This window comes from Euleptes europaea, chromosome 10, assembly GCF_029931775.1.
Source record: "Euleptes europaea isolate rEulEur1 chromosome 10, rEulEur1.hap1, whole genome shotgun sequence".
NCBI lineage: Eukaryota > Metazoa > Chordata > Lepidosauria > Squamata > Sphaerodactylidae > Euleptes > Euleptes europaea.
This window is the reverse complement of record NC_079321.1, coordinates 39,602,135-39,608,134: the sequence shown is the minus strand read 5'-3', so window position 1 is coordinate 39,608,134 and position 6,000 is coordinate 39,602,135.

Below are 6,000 nucleotides of genomic sequence, written 5' to 3'. Positions count from 1 at the left end.
TGAATAAATGGCCGAATATGAATGGGGGAAAAGTGCCTCCAAAGAGTGGCCTCTCCGAGGCAAAACCTTCCAGGAATAAATGGCCACCCACCCCCACCCGCACCCCCCGGCTTACTTTGCAGCGTCCCCGCGCTGGGCAGTCCGCTCCGAAGTGGTGGCCAGCCCGGGAGTGGGGCGGCTGGCGCCTGCGTCGGGGAACGGGGCCGCGCGTCACGTCAGAACAGGGCTCGGCGCCGGTCTTTCCCGTCCTCCTCTCCTCCGCTCTCGCTGCCTTCGCTGGGGCGCGTTGTGGGCAGGGACGGGCGTGGAAACCAGTCCCGGCATGTCCGCGCCGGGCTGCGCGCCGCCACTCGCCGGCCGAGCGCACCAAGGGAAGCGCGGCACGAACCTGCCCGGCCCCGCCTCGAGCCCAGGGGCGGCGGGGCGGCGGAAAGGAAGCGTCTGGGTCCGCCAGGAGGTCGGAAGACAGTTTGGTTAGCAAACGAAAGCAGGGGGAAAAAACACATGCAGCCCTGCGAAGCTCAAGGGGGGGGGAATGCCAACTTCCAGGAGGAAGGGAGGGAATGCCATCTCGCCCTTGCAGGGAGAATGCTATCTCCCCCCCCCCGGGGGTGGGTGGGATGCCAACTCCCCTCCCAGGAGGAATGCCATCTCCTCGCAGGGAGGGAATGCCATCTCGCCCTTGCAGGGAGAATGCTATCTTCCCCCCACCCCCCGGGGTGGGATGCCAACTCCCCTGCCAGGAGGAATGCCATCTCCTCGCAGGGAGGGAATGCCATCTCGCCCTTGCAGGGAGAATGCTATCTGGGAGTGGGGTGCCATATCCCCATCTCAGGGGGGGGAAACTATCTTCCTTGAGTTGCCAACTTCCAGGTGGTGGCTGGAGACCTCCCGCTATTACAACTGATCTCCAAGGTAGAAAGATTAGTTCGCCTGGAGAAAATGGCCCCTTTGGCGATTGGACTCTATGGCACTGAAGCCCCTTCCCTCTCCAAATCCCACCCTCCTCAGGCTTCACCCCCAAAACCTCCAGGTATTTCCCAACCCAGAGCACAGGCCCGCTGGTATTATTTTCCTGTATAAGTTAAATGCCCAATCCACTCAATGTGAGGGCCATCTGGTTCTGGCTCTTATCTGTTGTCATCTCTACCCCTTTGAACTCGTACAAGCAGTTCGCACCTCCATGTATCTTCCTGAGTCCCCCGCTTCGTCCATGGCGCCCAGGTGCCACCTCTCCTCCCCTGCTGTGCTCTCTGCCTTCACTCCCTCGGGCCGAGTCCGGCCTTGAAATGCTGATAGCCCTCACTGTCTCTTCGGGTCTGTTTGATGTTTTATGCTGCACCGCTTTGCCTTGTACCCTCCCATGCCTTGAGTGTGAACCTTCATGCCCTGTAGTAGATAAATGCTGTAACCCCGATAAGCTAGTCACTCGCAACTTTGAATCCATGAGACTGTCTTCTCTATCTGAAGCCTTCAATAAATCTTTTGTTTCTGCATGCAAGTCTGAGCGATTGATTTGGCGAGGTTTGCCCAGCTAGGTTGGGGACTCTCACACTCCTGTTTGCAGTCTAGCTTGGAGCTGGTGGTGTGGTGTGTTGGAGCAAGATACTTGGGTCATAGAAAAGGGCATGAGTCAGTAGCACTTTAAAAGCTAACAACATTTCTGCTCACTTCAGAAAATAAAATATGGGCAATAAAATCTGTTGAGCTGGTTCTATCTTAGGGTTGCCAACCTCAGGATGGGGGCTGAAAATCTCCTGAAATTACAGCTGATCTCCAGACTACATAGATTGTTATTAATTTATTATTTATTTAAGAGATTTATTCCACTTCTGTTTTGGAAGGTGGATGTTTAGAATCATTGAATCATAGAAACATAGAGTTGGAAGGGATCTCCAGGGTCATCTAGTCCAACCCCCTGCACAATGTAAGAAATTCACAACTACCTCCCCCCCACACACATACACTCAAACCCAGTGACCATGCCCAGAAAATGGCAAAAAACCTCCAGGAGCCCTGCCCAATCTGCCCTAGAGAAAAATTGTTTCTTGACTCCAAAGTGACGATTGGCATTACCCTAGGCATGGTAAGAAGGGGCCATGAAAGCCAAGCACTGACACAACCCTTTTTGCTCTCTCTCACACAATATGCCTAAATTCACAGAATCAGCCTTGCTGTCAGATGGCCATCTAGTCTCTGCTTAAAAACCTCCAAAAAAGGAGAGCCCCCCACCTCCCAAGGGGGGCTGTTCCACTGAGGAACCACTCTAACTGTTAGTAAGTTCTTCCTAATGTTAGCCAAACACTGTTTTGATTTAATTTTAACCTGTTGGTTTTGGTTCAATTTTCTGAGACAACACAAAACAGCTCCACACAATCCTCTATATGGCAGCTCTTCAAGTACTTGAAGATGGTTATCCTATTGCCTCTCAGTTGTCTCCTCTCCAGGCTAAATATAACCAGCTCCTTCAGACCCCTCACCATCTTCATAACCCCCCTTTGGACAAGTTTCAACTTGTCTACATCCTCCTTAAACTGTTGTGCACAAAACTGAACACCGTACTCCAGTTGAGGTCTAACCAGAGCAGAGTAAAGTGATACCATCACTTTGCATGATCTGGACACTATGCTTCTGTTGATACAGCCCAAAATTGCCTTTTTTAGCTACCACATCACACTGTTGACACATGTTCAGTGTATGGTCTTCTAAGACTCCTAGGTCCTTTTTGCATATACTACTTCCAAGAAAAGTCTCCACCATCCTATAATTATGCATTTGATTTTTCCTGCCAAAATGCAGGAACTTTACATGTATCTCTGTTGAAATTCATTGTATTAGTTTTAGTTTAGTTTAGTCATTTTGTTAGTTTTAGCCTGTCAAGATCATCCTGTACCCTGACTCTGTCTTCTACCATATTTGCTACCCCTCCCAATTTAGTATCCTCTGCAAATTTAATAAGCATCCCCTCTATTCCTTCCTCCAAATCATTATAAGGATGTTGAACAACATAGGACCCAAGACAGATCCCTGAGGCACTCCACTTGTCATTCTTCTCCAGGAAGATGAGGAACCATTCACAAGCACTCTTTGGGTGTGATCTGTCAATCAGTTACAGATCCAACTAGCAGTAATAGCATCCGAGCCACATTTTACCAACTTGTCAACAAGAATATCATGTGGAAGCTTAGCAAAAGCCTTACTGAAATCCAGATAAATTGTCCACAGCATTCCCCTGATCCAACAAGGTAGTCACTTTCTTAAAAAAGGAGTTAAGGTTAGTCTGACATAGCTTGTTTTTGCGAAACCCGTGCTGGCTCTTACCGTAGTAATCACAGCTATTCTTTCTAAATGCTCAAGGAATTACTGTTCAATGATTTCTAAAAAATTTCCAGGTATAGATGTCAAGCTGACAGGTCAGTAGTTACCTCGATCTTCCTTTTTCCCCTTCTTGAAGATGGGGACAACATCATAGCTAGTTAGTAGATGATCATAAAGTAATAGGTCACGTAATAGGTCTTGATCTTGCTAACATTTTATAGTATGACTGTCCTCTGTCAGATATATTATCCTTCTTTGGCTCAGGACAAAGCTATAGCCCTCTGCTTCAAAGTGGCAAAATTGCATTAGCAGATCTGTTATCATCTGCTACGATGACTACTAGAGCACTCCAGGAACTCCACTGTAGTCTGTATTATTTATCATTTTGGTGTCATCTGGAACTGGAGAGACAGTTAAGCCCTTCTACACAAAGGTTTGCAGCCATGTGTACAGAAAACTTGTGATGTTACTCCTACAAGCCAAACACTCTTCAATGTTAACGTTTCTGTGCGTGTCCAATGAAAATAAAAGGTTTTCCAGAACTAGACATTTCTTGACTGTTATGTTTCAGTCAATACTTTTCAAAGTACTCATCATGTCTTTGTCCATGGAATGCTGTGCAGGAGAACTACTCCATTTAAAAAAATATTCAGTTGTTCCTTCAGTGACAACATTGCTGGTTGTCAAAGTTGCACTAAAAGGTGAAAGTTTTTTAGCAGCTCTGGTTTGTTTGGCAGTTCATCAGATAACAATGCTGGATAAGCACCAAACCCTGATCAGAAACATGCAAAATCTGAGATTCTTTCTCTTCTATAAATAAGAGAATAAATAGATCCTATTATACGTACCGTATTCACCACTTGGTATTTATCTTACTTTCATTTGTAGAGCTTGGTATATTTTCATAAACGAAACCCTCTGACAGACTTTCTACCCACAGCTTCTAATATTTTGTTTTGGGCTTTCTTTCCTTTGGCAATATTAAGAAGCTACCGTAACATTGAAAAGTTTCTTTAAATGAGAACCGCCTTCAAATACAAATGATTTTGTATTAGTTCCATAGCAATATGGTCTTCATAATCACACAATTTCATTGATTTTTCCACTGGTTATGTGGCATATCTTTTTATATTGAAATATTAATCTCAGGATCTTAATAACTGCTACTTTTGTGTCATACTACTGGCATGTCCATCTGCTATACTAAAACCTCTAATCAGTTCTTATAATTTGATTGAATAAGAGATTAATCGAGCACCTATCTGTCATGTAAAATTTAATGTTTAGAAAGCAGGGTGTGTTTCTGTGAGCACTTTTTGGTTTTGAAAATATTTTCACAATATAGAATAGTTATTGTCATTGCAACATTTCGGAGACATAGTCCTATTTGTTCATCATTTATGAAAAGGTTGTAAAACCAGAGTGGTGTACTATAATTTTTCTTTTCAGTCATGAAATATATTTTGCAGTCCCTTTAACAATGTATAGTCTTCAATTATAGCCAAAACAACTTCATCCTTTTGTTACCCGAAATGCTCCTTTAATTGGGGAAATTAGCTGAGCAATTGGTAACTTATAATATTTATATAGCGGGATGCAACCAACTATACCACAGCCCGTAACTGTGACCTTAGAATAACGACAGAGTCAGGGGTTTCCGAATTAAGAGAGTTTATGTTTTTAAGCATTCATTGATGCAACACAGACATACACAGAGAATCTAAGAATTCAAAGGGAGGAGATTAGAGGTGGTTGCCAATTTGGCAGATCGCTGAGAGGTAATACTACACCTTTCCTGTAGAGGAGTTGTCCCAAGTTCCAGTAGACTAAGATACAGAGAAATAAGATGAGGCGAGAGATAGGGGTTCCCGTGGGCTTGACCAGCGAGGCGGGAGGGAGCATGGTCAGGCTGCGCAAACCCAAACCAACAGAGTGACGGCAAATATGCCAGAGAAAAGACCTAAGGCAACATTATGGCTGTGGGTGACTCCAGTTATACTGTTTCTCTGGGGGCGGGGTGATTGGATTACCCCTCCGTGGTTCCCAGGTGACAAAAGGTGACAAAAGGATTTAATGTTCGGCTGCTGGGGTGGGAAGATTGGAATTTGGAAATCTATTCTAATTCCAGTGACTTCTGCAACCCGGGAGGAACTGGGAGAATCTCAATGATGAGCTTTGACGATCTTAAACAATCAGTGTGATTCTGCTAACGTCCGTGGATTGCTGCTTCGCATAGCTGGAGGAATGAGTCATCGCTGATATCAGGATATCTGCTGATGGCCCATTAATCTGCTGATGTTGCAATGGGAGGGGGGTGTTGTTGGCACTGACTATGAGGCTTCCCAGGAAATGGCTGCGGCTGGAACAGAGATGCACAGGAAAATGGAGTCTCTCAGGTTCGCTGGAGGTTGCCCTAGCCTCGGTTTCTCAGCTGCCGGCTGCTCGGAACGCACGGGAGTGGTCGTGTCAGTTTCGCTGGCGCACTCTGCTGCCATCCCCATAGCGCTTGGGGCTGGGCGCGTGGCTGGAACAGTAGTCATGTGCATGCATATCGGGGTTGCCATGACCAGTCTGGGAGTTAGGCGGCCTGTATGCTTACACTTTGATATTTTCTTACTGAAAGGATGTTTCAGTTTGTTCATCTTTGTGGTCAAGTGGCCTGCACTTGTTTGTGAATCCTTT